At 36.4% G+C, this 12,678-nt stretch overlaps 1 protein-coding gene across 9 annotated transcripts in view; it reads left to right on the plus strand.

Moving 5' to 3' along the window:
- Positions 1-12,678, plus strand: part of KLHL8 (kelch like family member 8) — a 57,277-nt gene that overhangs the window by 2,376 nt on the left and 42,223 nt on the right. For 3 of the 9 annotated variants that reach the window (XM_082726651.1, XM_082726650.1, XM_082726653.1), the window contains exons 2-3: positions 6,387-6,465; positions 7,669-7,729. The exons of 2 other annotated variants lie outside the window; for them this stretch is intronic. The gene's annotated coding sequence lies outside the window, so the exon portion shown is untranslated. The remainder of the gene's footprint in view (positions 1-6,386; positions 6,466-7,668; positions 7,730-12,678) is intronic. 4 more of the 9 variants (XM_082726655.1, XM_082726657.1, XM_082726652.1 and 1 more) reach the window with 2 other exon arrangements.

The raw sequence follows: 12,678 nt of genomic DNA on the forward strand, positions 1-12,678 counted from the left end.
TTTTCAGGAGTTATTTATTTTGTATATTAAGAATTGAAGAGACGAATAAGAAGGAATGCCTCATAAAATAACAAAATGTCCTATTTTTCAGTCCTAAAACTCATTAGCTTGACCATTTATTTTTCTGAAAACCATGTTTTATATTCACCAGTGAAGCGAAAGGAAATTAAACATTTTAAATACACTAATTTTTCTTTATTGATGCCAAGATATATCTACACTAGAATGTGACCCGTTAGACTGGCTGGCTGGCTTGCTTTCTTTCTTTCTTTCTTTCTTTCTTTCTTTCTTTCTTTCTTTCTTTCTTTTTAATCTGTTTTCTCTCTCTTGAGGGTTTTTTGTGGAAGCATCAGGATATAGTAATGTACTAAGTAATCTCAGTTCTGGAACTAGACAACTCATTTAGAATCCCAAGTCTCCATTTGTTGGCTGTATGACCAGGGCAAGTTATTTTCTGAACCTCCATTTTGTTAGCTGTAAAAGGGAAATAAAAGTATTAATTGTTATAATAATGTGAAATCATTCTATAAACTGTAATACACTGTAATGTTTATTCATATAACTAGTTTCATGTTGTGTTTTAAAATGCTGCCAGTATATTTTCAGGTAATACTGCTTAAGTAAATACTATCAAACTTTTTTTTTTTTTTTAAGGGCTGTTTTTACAGGAGACTTTGTTGTCTAGTTATGAATGATTTAGTTGGTTCTTATGAATCAGAGGTGAAATTATGAAAGAGAGTCAAAGGTGCTTTGAGAAAATTTCTGCTTCATCTGTCTGGTTCTTAACCTAGATCTTAACACGCCAATGGGTGTGTCCATAGTCTTAAAAGAGTCTGAACTCTGAATAACTGTACATTGTGGGGAGAAGACCCAATGCTTTCAACAGCTGTTCAGAAGAGGTTCGTCGACAACCCCAGCAAAGGTTCTAAGAACTACTAACATAAGTTATGTAGGCAGGCTTCTTTAGTAAATATTTTGCAGATTATTATTATTATCTTTAAAGTAGGTTCCACACCCAGCGTGAAGTTCAACTTAAAAAAACCCTCAAATTTACAATCCTGAGAGCAAGACCTGAACTGAGGTCAAAAGTTGGATATTTAGCAGACTGAGCCATCCAGGCATTCTTTTCACATTATTTTTAATATTAGGGATTTTTTTTTGAACCACCGTGAATGCCTGTTTTCTTCCAGAACTAGAGGCTGATATTAATGTTATACTATGTTCATATGAACAGTAGTGCTGTTGCTTATATATGGAGATGATGCCACTGATTATTGATACCATTATTTTTAGGCAGATAGTGTCCATTCCTCCCCACCCATCTTGATGGGCAATAGAATACTTGACAAGGAGTGATACCCTAATACAATCTAACATGTTAGAATATTATTTTGAAATGCTAAAAGATAATTTGGTTTCCTTAACCTAAAATTTGAACATTTTTTCTTTTCTCAACAGAACACCAAATGCTAAAGAAAATTAAGTATTTTATCTTACAAACTAGATAATGATATTTATGTAATGTATTTGTTGTTATATGATATTTCTTCCTATATAGCACAGAGTGTAATGTTTTATTAATTCTTAATTAATGGTTATTTTGACTTTCAGAATTTCTGGTTCAGAAATAAAATTGACTATCTGCTTATGAAGATTAGATTATAATTGTAATTTTAGGACATTGAAGATTAATCTTACTTGCATTTGGCGAATTTTAGAGTTAGGTTAGAGTTCTAAGTTTGGGTTCATTCTTATAAGAGTTGGAAGTGAGCTACATCAAACTACCCTAAGTTTCTTATTAGTATTAGGTTGAGCTTTGGAGCTTTACAGTACGAAGCCAGCTTCTCTTCTGGATCAGTTACCAGTAGCATTTATAGGGCTAGAAGAGAATAAGGTGAATGAGGTAATGCAGCACAAACTTAAGAATAAACCAGTGCAGGGCTGCATGGGTGGTTCAGTTGGTTAAGGAACTGCCTTAGGCTCAGATCATGATCCTGGAGTTCTGGGATGGAGTGTCCCGCATCAGGCTCCCTGCTCAGCAGGGAGTCTGCTTCTCCCTCTGACCCTCTCCTCTCTGATGCTTGCTCTTTCACTCTCTCTCTCAAATAAATAAATAATCTTTAAAAAAAAGAATAAATCTATGCAGTGGAGTAATGTCTTTTGGTCTTTTTTCTTGAGGTATTTTTTATTTTCCCCTTTAATATTGGTCAGTGGTTTTTTTTTTTTTGTCTTTTTCTTTTTAAAGATTTAATTTTTTTATTTGAGAGAGAGAGCGTGCGTGAAAAGGGAGAGGTCAGAGGGAGAAGCAGACCCCCCAGCTGAGCAGGGAGCCCGATGTGAGACTCAGTCCCAGGACTCCAGGATCATGACCTGAGCCAAAGGCAGTTGCTTACCAACTGAGCCACCCAAGCACCGCTGCTCAGTATTTTCATTTGAACTGCAAAGCTTTTCAAAGCTCAAGTTCCAAAACAATACTTGGGAATTTATGGAATAAAGTAACAGAACTGTATTTGGCTCTCTAGGTTTGCTTTTTATAAAATTAGTCTGAGCCCTATATAAATCTCACAGATCAATTAGAGGTGAATGCCAGCCAGCATTGAGTAATACTTTATGTGTACAAGATAAGTCACTATGCTGCGTCTTTAGTTACTTTAATGCTGAGGATTGCTTAATACTTTAATAATGAAAGTTTGAGTTAAATTAATTGGACATAATTTAAAAAGAATCATTTCAGGAAAAATTTTATTTATGGGAAAACTATTATTTTCAGAAGGTCTATGATTTTATGTGTGTTTTCCTACCCTTGAACTTTAAAAAATTAAAAAATGTTTCCTGTATAGGGAGATTATTATTAATACCCCTATTTTAGTTCTTAAAAGTCATTTGTATATGCCATACAGAGATATAGTTAATGTCATCTTTAGCCTTGTGGCAAGAATTTTGGCTTTGTAGTCAGACAAGCCTATTTTGAGTCCTGGGCATTGCCACTTAATCACTGGTGACCTTGGGTAGGTTTCTTAGCTTCTCTGAGCCTCATTATCTATAGCTGTAATATAGGAACAGTACCTGTTCAGGTTGTCTGAGTACTGAAAGAAACAAATGTTAAGTATCTAACTCAAATAATAGCAGTTACTTTTATGGTTTATGTGCCAACTTATTGACTCATTTAATTCTTATAACAATCCTATACAGTTGGTACTGTTGTTTTCACATTCTTACAGGTGAAGAAAAATGAAAGGTTATATAACTTTACCAAGGTCATAGAGCTAGTAAGTAGATAGTATGCACTCAAAGCTGACTATAGTCATTTAAAAAAAAAAGTCAAAACAAGAGGAAGATGGGGTACTATAGCCAGTTGTCATCTTTTGTTTGCTGGAAAAAATGGAGTACTGTGTTCCTGACCAAGGTCTCAGGATCATATAATTTTAAAAAGTGAATTTGTAATAATGTAATATTATGTAATATGTTATATGTAATATAATATCATACATTAATGTAAAGTTATTACAAAATTAATAATGTTCTTGATTGAATGTTTATTGTATACTAGATACAGGATTAGATACTTTATACATTATTACTTCATTTAAGCTCTAAAAAAAAAAGTTTTGCTAATTTAAGTGGTCTCTACCCCTGACATGGGACTCAAACTCACAACCCCAAGATCAAGAGTTGCATTTTTCTTTCAACTGAGGTAGCCAGGCACCCCCCTTAATATTAGTTCATTTAAACTTCAGAACAACCTTATAAGAAAGCTAAGGCTCAAAGTGATTTTAAGTGACTTGTCCAAGGCTAATAGCTAATAGAGAATCCCAAAGCTTTCTGATCCTAAAGTCTTCTGTTAATCACTGGTTTATGTGCCCTGTTAGATATGGCTAAAAGATTTATCTAAAAATCCAGGCAAACAGGGTGCCTGGGTGGCTCAGTCAGATAAGTGTTAGATTCTTGATTTCACCTCAGGTCATGATCTCAGGGTTGTGGGATGGAGCCTGCTTGAGGTGTTGTGCTCAGTGGGGAATCTGCTTGAGATTCTCTCTCTCTGCCTTTTGCCCTTCCCCACTGCATGCATGCGTGCTCTGTCTCTCTCTCTCAAATAAATTAATCTTTAGAGGGGCCTAGGTGGCTCAGTTGGTTAAGCTTCTGCCTTCGGCTCAGGTCATGATCCCAGAGTCCTGGGATCAAGCCTCATACTTGCTTCTCCCTCTCCCTTTGCCCCTCCCCCTGCTCATTCTCTATCTCTGTCTCAAATAAATAAATAAAATCTTAATAAATCTTAAATATATATAATAAGATAACAGCTTAGGAATTTTATTTTTTTAAGATTATTTATTTATTTGACGAGAGAGAGATAGCAAGAGAGGGAATACAAGCAGGGGGAGTTGGAGAGGGAGAAGCAGGACCCCCTGAGGAGGAGCCCAATGCAGGTCTTGATCTCAGGACCCTCGGATCATGACCTGTGCTGAAGGCAGACGCTTAGTGACTGAGCCACCTAGGTGCCCCAGGAATTTTAAACAGAAAAAAAAATACTCTTATATTTTAGAAGTAAACAGTGATTACCTAAAGCTAGGGTTTTATAGGCCAAACTCAGCTTGTTTTCACTTCTGTAAATAAAGTTTTATTGGAACACAGTCACACTTATTTCTTTACATATTGTCTCTGGCTGCTTTCGTACTACTATGGCATAGTTGAGTGGTCATGAAAGAGACTATATGACTCACAAAGCCTAGAAAGTTTACTGTTTGGCCCTTCACAGAAAATAATTACTGATCCATGACTTACAATCCTGTTCTTTTATAAATGAAGAAACAGATTTGGAGAGATGAGGTAACTTCGCAAAAATGTAGCTAGTTAAAATCCAATTATCCTGATACCTAAGTCACTGTTTTATCTGGTATACCATACTACCTCTTTTTATTTTATTTTTATTTTATTTTTAAGATTTATTCTAGAGAGAGAAAGTGACAGTGCACAAGTGGGAGGGGCAGAGGGAGAGGGAGAGAGACTCTCAAGCAGACTCTGATGAACGTGGAGCCTGTCACTGAGCTCTGTCTCATAACCCTGAGATCACGACTTCAGCCAAAATCAAGAGTGGGACATTTATCTGACTGTGCCACCCAGGCACACCCCTATTTTTATTTCTTAAAGTTTTAATTTATTCATTGACGTCCTCTACACTGAACATGGGGCTTGAACTCATAACCACAAGATCAAGAGTCACATGCTCTTCCAGACTGAGCCAGCCAGGTGCCCCATACTACCTTTTTTTAAGTTCTATAAAATCAGTAATTGTATCTTATGGTCATTATATAAGGGACATTAGAGTATTACAAAATGTTTATGACCTAAAAGAATATTTAACTTAGTTAAAACAGGCACTGTAGCTATAATAACAGTAAATATTTAGTCATTTCCCTTTCATTCTTAGAATTTGAAGAACTTTTGGGAATATACTGTATATGCCCCATTCCGTAAATTTCAGTGACCCACTTTAAACTTAGGTTTTCTTGTTTTCCTCCATAGATTTTTCTATAATAAATAGAGACTTTTGGAATCATTTCATTAATTGATTCCAAAACTGCAGTTGCTGTTGGAACCATCCTGTGGTTGGAAATCTACCACATATGCATCTTTATAAAATAGAGATCATAAGATCTTGTATCCAGTTTTCTTTCTCCTTACTTTTACATTATTCATGGAATTTTTTAACATTATTCATGGATTTTTTTTTTTTAAAGCATTGAGGTGCTATGATCTGATTTTAATTTGGGAATGATAACTGGCAGCAGTAGGAAGGATGCCCTGGTGAGAGAACAGGCTGTTGGGAGGCTATACTCATAGCTGTGAGATGATGGGGCCTGGGACTAAAATGATATTGCTGGAGAGGCAGGGCCAACAATATGAGAGGAACTGAGGAAGTAGAATGTATGAAACTTAGTTATAGTTGGGTAGAGTGGAATGGGAATTTTGAGTACATGGGAGCTTTCACATTCAGTGGGGAGTCTTGATCTTCCAGGCTAGTTTGGGTTCTTCCATAATATCCAGCATTACTCTTTGCTATTGCCTTTACCACATTATTATTATTATTATCTGTTTTGTCCCAACTGGATAATGCAGGCTCATTAATGGTAGGAATTATGTCATGTCTTAATCATCTTTTTTTAGGGAAGACTTATCTTAGATAACCTTTTTTAAAGATTAGATTACTTTTGTGTATACATTTTCTTTTAAAGGAAAATAGTAAAAATCGAGAGGTTAAGGTGTTCCTAAATTTCTTCACATTTAGAATTTGATTCTTTTGAAGCAGTTTTTATCTCAGAGTCATTCGTGTTCTTTTTTTGTTTTGTTTTTTTATTTTTTCATACAACATAATCTCCTACTGCCCCTAGTGGACAGATGATGCGGCCTTTAAATGTGTTCTGTCATCATTCTTCCAGTTTTGTCACCAGTCTTCCAATTTTGATTCAGGTATTTACTTACTTGATATTTTGTGATATACATTCTTTTTGCCTGTATCCTCATAGCAAAATATAACACCCTCGTCTGTTGTGGCTATCTAACTTTCTGAGTGTTCTGAAGTAGTGCTTCTCTTTGTGGTGAAAGACCAGTTTGTGACTGAAATTTTTATAAAAGACAACAAAGACTAATTACTAGAAAAATTAAAAGAAATGGATGCACAAAATATAAACTTCAATTTTTCAAAATATAGACTTCAATTTTTCAGATTCAAAAGGCATCAACTTATTCTGTCAAATATAAATTTCCTGTAAGAGTTTCTAAACACTCCATTTTTGTACTTACCTCATTGCAGACCTGTAAAAAAAAAAAAAATTGTGGACCAACTCATTTTGAATAGCACTGCTATAAAGCACTTGTTCGGGTGCCTGGGTGGCTCAGTGGGTTAAAGCCTCTGCCTTTGGCTCAGGTCACAATCTCAGCGTCCTGGGATCAGGCCCTGCATTGGGCTCTCTGCTCAGCAGGGATCCTGCTTGCCTTCCTTGTTCTCTGCCTGCCTCTCTGCCTACTTGTGATCTCTGTCTGTCAAATGAATAAATAAAATCTTTGAAAAAAAAAAAAAGCACTTGTTTGTTGCTTTTCATATTCCTCTTTGAATTAACATAACCTGGGGTATATAAGATGTGATGACTGACTGATTAAATGAATGTATTGTAAGACAAGTAGTATTTCCCCTTAACAGTGACAATATTTCTATTTTTTATTGCAATTTCTTGAAATGTGATTATAAAACCATATGATTTACATATACAGTATGTATATGTTTGTGTGTGTTGATTTATGTACCTACCTTCTGAAAATGAAAGAAAGTTTCCACACTCCTAGGAGAAGACTTGTTCTTGTGTAGCCATGCTAACAGCAGTTTTAAAACTGATTTGAGTGACTTACTGAGTAAATGACAGTTCTATAGAATTGGTTTTAAGTCCGTGTAGTCAATCAACAACAACCTGCTTTAATGAACAGGATTTTGCAAGCCACCCAGTAAATGGTAGCCCTTCCGGTAACCATGTTTTGAAGCTGCTGAAAATCCATTTTCCTCCTAAACCCAATATAAAATTAGTAGTCTACTGTACTAAGGGGGATTGTGCCTGACAAGCCTAGCTTTCTCTAAGTAAGTAATTATTTTCTAGCTTTGTGTTTTTTGTTTCATTTCAGATATTGAATGGGAATTATCTTTTCACACATAGAAACAATTTACTAGTCAATTTATTTTTTGGTAGGTATATAATTTTGATTCAAATAATTACCATTTTTTATCTTTAGGTACACTCCTGTGACTTCTGTGACATTCTTAAACAAAACTAATAAGTAAAAGAGTCCCTACCTAAGAGAGAGTTCATACATGTTGTTCACATACTTAGGTGAAATTCAAGTCTTCTTAAAATTTTTTTTACTTCTTAGGGTTGCCTAGGTGGTACAGTTGTTTAAGTGTCCCAACTCTTGGTTTTTGCTTGGTTTTGGCTTAGGTTGTGACCTCAGGGTTGTGGGACCAAGGCCTACACGGGGCTCCATGATTTGTGTGGAGCCTGCTAAAGATTCTTTCTTCCTCTGCCCCTCCACTTTGCTAAAAGTAATAAATCTTTAAAAATAAAATAATTTTTTTTTTACTACTTAATACTAGACTTCCCAATGATTATGACTATAAATTATGTAATCCAGTTCAAACAAATGATTATGGTAGTGAAATGTTAATAGCTGGTCTTATTAATAAAGCAGATTCCAAAATAGAAATAGCTTACAAAGTATTCAACGCAGTGAAAATGTTTATAGTCTCTGGAAATGACACTAGTATTTAACAAACAGACTTTGTTAACAGTTGTATCTAATATATGGTAATGCTAAGAAAAACAGGTTTTAAATCACAGCACTAAATTGTTAGAAGTCATATATACCTTGACTAAGTAGGAACTATTGTAACTGTAATCCAGTTTGTCAAAGAGCAGCTTCTCCTTTGGTTATTGCCACAGTGTATTTTCTTTTGGACTGCTTGATTCAAAATTTAAAATCTCTATTCTTTGCTTTTGTAAATAGAAATGAAATAATGAGTATAGCCTATCAGATACTGTATAGAATGTAATATTTTGTATCATCTTAAAATCTTCACCTAACTGAATCCTAGAAAGTACAGACTACAGTTATTTTAAAGAAGAATGAATCTAGACTTTCTAGAACAGGAGGTTGGGAAGATGACAGAGTAGGAGAATTCTGAACACCCCTCCCATGGACACATCAGGGTGCAACTACATAAAGTGCAGTTCCCTTTGAAAATGACCTGAGGACTAACAGAACAGCTCTTCCACAGCTTAAGACATAAAGAAAAGATCACATTGAGAAGGGTAGGAAGGGCAGGGATGTGGCTGGGAGCCAAACCTCTGCATAGTGGAAGGGATATCACAAGGAGGTCCTCCTTGAGGAATGAAGAGATCAAGCCCCACACTGGGTACCCCACACCCTGGAGATTTGTACTGAGAAACTGAGCCTCCATAATATCTGGCTTTGAAAATCAGCCTGGTGGTGGGTATTAAGGAGGGCACATATTGCATGGAGCACTTGGTGTGTTGCATAAACAGTGACTCTTGGAACACTGAAAAAATAAAATTTAAAAAAAAAAGAAAAGAAAATCAGCAGGGCTTATCTGTAGATGAGCTGGAGGGCTATAAGGAACAGAGACTCTCCTTTTAAAGGGCCAGCACCTATATTACTCTCTCTCAGACCCAGCACAGTTTGAAAAGCAGTTTGAAAAATGCCTAGCATATATATGAAGAAGATTTATTGACTAATTTTAGTGAATATGCTGGAGAGGTTGAGATGTTTAAGATGTGTAAGAACTTTCTCTGAGAGTGAAAGTGCTGGCAGATATCATTCCCCCCTTCTCCCTTCCCCCAAAGCAATTACTGCCCCCTCATACCCAGCAGGCAGCTCTTCCCAAGTGATTCCTGCCCACCAGCACTCCCACAACAGTTGCAGCTAAGCCTCTAGTCATCTGTACCAGGGGCTAACCTCACCCACCATCTTGCCCATAGTAGCTGCAGCCAGGCCATTCAGCCAGCTGTACTAGGAGCCAGCCGTGTGGTACATCAGTGTGTCCGTGGTAGTTGAGGCTGGTCAATGTACTCATCCGGGTGGGGGCCAGCCCACCCACCAGTGTACTTGCAGCAGTCATGGCCCAGTAACAATAGGAGGGCACATGCAGCCCACACAGGTGACACCCCTGGAGTGCCTGGTTCTGGTGATCAGGGGTGGCATTGTTCTACTAGGCCACATAAGAAGCCCTCCACACAAGTCCACTACTTTCAAGACAAGAAGACATATCTGATGCACTTGACACAGACAGACATTATGAGGGGTGAGAGGAATATGTTCAAAAAAAAAAAAAGAGAGAGAAACCTCAGAAAAAGAACTAAGTGAAACAGGTGAGCAATCTACTTGATACAGAATTCAAACTAATGGTCATAAACATGCTTGACAGATTTGAGAGAAGAGTAAATGAACTGAGCGAGGATTTCAACAGAGAATGTAAGAAAGAACCAATCAGGGGCGCCTGGGTGGCTCAGTTGGTTAAGCGACTGCCTTCAGCTCAGGTCATAATCCTGGAGTCCCAGGATCGAGTCCTGCATCGGGCTCCCTGCTTGGCAGGGAGTCTGCTTCTCCCTCTGACCCTCCCCCTTCTCATACTCTCTCTCTCTCTCAAATAAATAAATAAAATCTTAAAAAAAAAAAAAGAAAGAACCAATCAAAGCTGAAGGGTATAATAACTGAAATAAAGAAGACGCTAGAGGAAATCAATAGCAGATTAGAAGATGCAGAAGAATGGGTCAGTGATGTGGAAGGTAGGGGAGTGGAAATCATCCAAGTTGAACAGCAAATAAATGATTGAATGAACGAATAAACGAATGTTAAGGGACCTCTGGACAATATAATGCATACTGACATTTGCTTTATAGGGGCTCCAGAAAGCAGAGAGAGAGAAAGTGGCAGAGAACTTATTTGTAGGAATGATTGCTGAAAACTTCTCCAACCTGAGGAAGGAAACAGGCATCCAGGTCCAGGAAGTACAAAGAACCCTAAACTTGATGAACCCAAAGAGGTCCACACCAAGACATATACTAATTAAAACATCAAAAGTTAAAAATAAAGAGAGTCTTAAAAGCAAGAGAAAAGCAACTAGGGAAACCTAAGGCCATCAGTTGATTTTTTTAGCAGAAACTTTTCAGGCCATAAGAGAGTAGCATGGTATATTCAAAGTGCCAAAAGAAAAAACCTATAACCAAGAATATGCTACCCAGCAAGATCATTCAGGACTGAAAGAGAATTAAAGAGTTTTCCAAACAAAATTTGGAACTCATTACCACTAAATTGGCCTTACAAGGAATTTTTAAGTGGAAAAAGAGCCAAAACTAGAAATAAGAAAATCATGAAAAGAAAAAAATTCTACTAGTAAAGTCAAACATATAGTAAATATAGTAGTTCAGTCACTTATAAGTATAAAACATGGAAGGGGGAGAATAAAAGTATAGTTTTTATGTTTTTTTATGGATTTAGAGTGACTGTCAACTTAAAATAGACCACTATATGCACAGGATGTTAACTAGGAACTTCAAGGTAACCACGAATCAAAATCCTATAATGGATACACTAAAGATAAAGGAATCCAGTCATACAATTGAAGAATGTCATCAGATCACAAGGGAAGAAAGCAAGTGAAGAATTATAAAAACAACCAGAAAACAACAAAGAGTACATAATAAGTACAACAATAAGTACGTATCTATCAGTAGTCATTTTTTTTTCTTAAGATTTTATTTACTTATGAGAGTGCTCATGTGCAGATTGGGGAAGGAGCAGAGGGAGGGAGAGGGACAGGCAGACTCCATGCTGAGCACAGAGCCTAGCATAGGGCTTGATCTTATGACCCCGAGATCATGACCTGAACTGAAACCAAGAGTTGGCTGCTCAACCGCTAAGCCACCCATGCACCCCTATCCATAGTTATTTTAAATGCAAATGAACTAAATGCTCCATAAAGACATTGGGTGACTGAATAATGAGTCAAGACTGATCTATTTGCTACAAGAGACTCACTTCAGACGTAAAGATGCATACAGACTGAAAGTGAAGGGATGCAAAAAGATACTCCACATAGGGGCATCTCTCAATCTCTCTCTCAAATTTTTTTTTTCCTTAAGATTTATTTATTTATTTTAGATAGAGAGTGTGTAAGCGGGGGGTGGGGGGGAGGGAAGAAGGCAAAAAGTAGACTCCCCACGAGGGCAGAGCCCCATCTGGGGCTCACAAGATTTGAATGCCTAACTGGCTGGGCCACCAAGGCACTCCTCAAATAAATTAATCTTAAAATATATATACACATATATGTGTGTGTGTGTGTATGTATACACATATATATTCTGTGAAAATGGACATAGGAAAGCTGGAGTAGCAATTTTTTTTTTAGGAGTAGCAATTCTTATATCAAACAAAATAGACTTTAAAACAAAGACTGTAATGAGACAGAGAAGGATATTACATAATGATAAAATCAATCCAACAAGAAGATATAATAATTACGAATATCTATGCATCCAACATAGGATCACTTAAATATGTAAGGCAAATATTAACATACATAAAAGGAGAATTGACAGTATACAATAAGAGTAGGGAATTTTGAAACCCTACTTACATCAGGGAACAGATCATTTACATAAGGAAACAGTGGTTTTGAACAACACATTAGACCAGATGGTCTTAATATGTATACATACAACATTCCATCCCAAAAGGGCAGAGCACATTCTTTAAAAGTGCACATGGAACATTTTCCAGGATAGATCATGTTAGGTTACAAAACAATTATCAATATACTTAAGAAGGTTGCAATCATCAAGCATCTTTTCTCACCATAACGGTATGAAACTAGAAATTAATTACAAAAAAAAAAAAAAAACCACTTGCCAAAACATAAACATGGATGCTGAACAACCTGCTACTAAACAACTAATGGGTCAATGAAGAAATAAAAAAGGGAATTAAAATATACCTGGAGACAAATGAAAATGGAAGCACAATGCAAATTCTCTGGTATGTGATGAAGGCCTATTTCAAGAAACAAGAAAAGTCTCAAACAATGTGACCTTATACCTAAAGGAACCTTATACCTAAAAGAAG

The sequence above is a fragment of the Mustela nivalis genome, assembly GCF_964662115.1.
Source record: "Mustela nivalis genome assembly, chromosome: 4".
Classification (NCBI taxonomy): Eukaryota; Metazoa; Chordata; class Mammalia; order Carnivora; family Mustelidae; genus Mustela; species Mustela nivalis.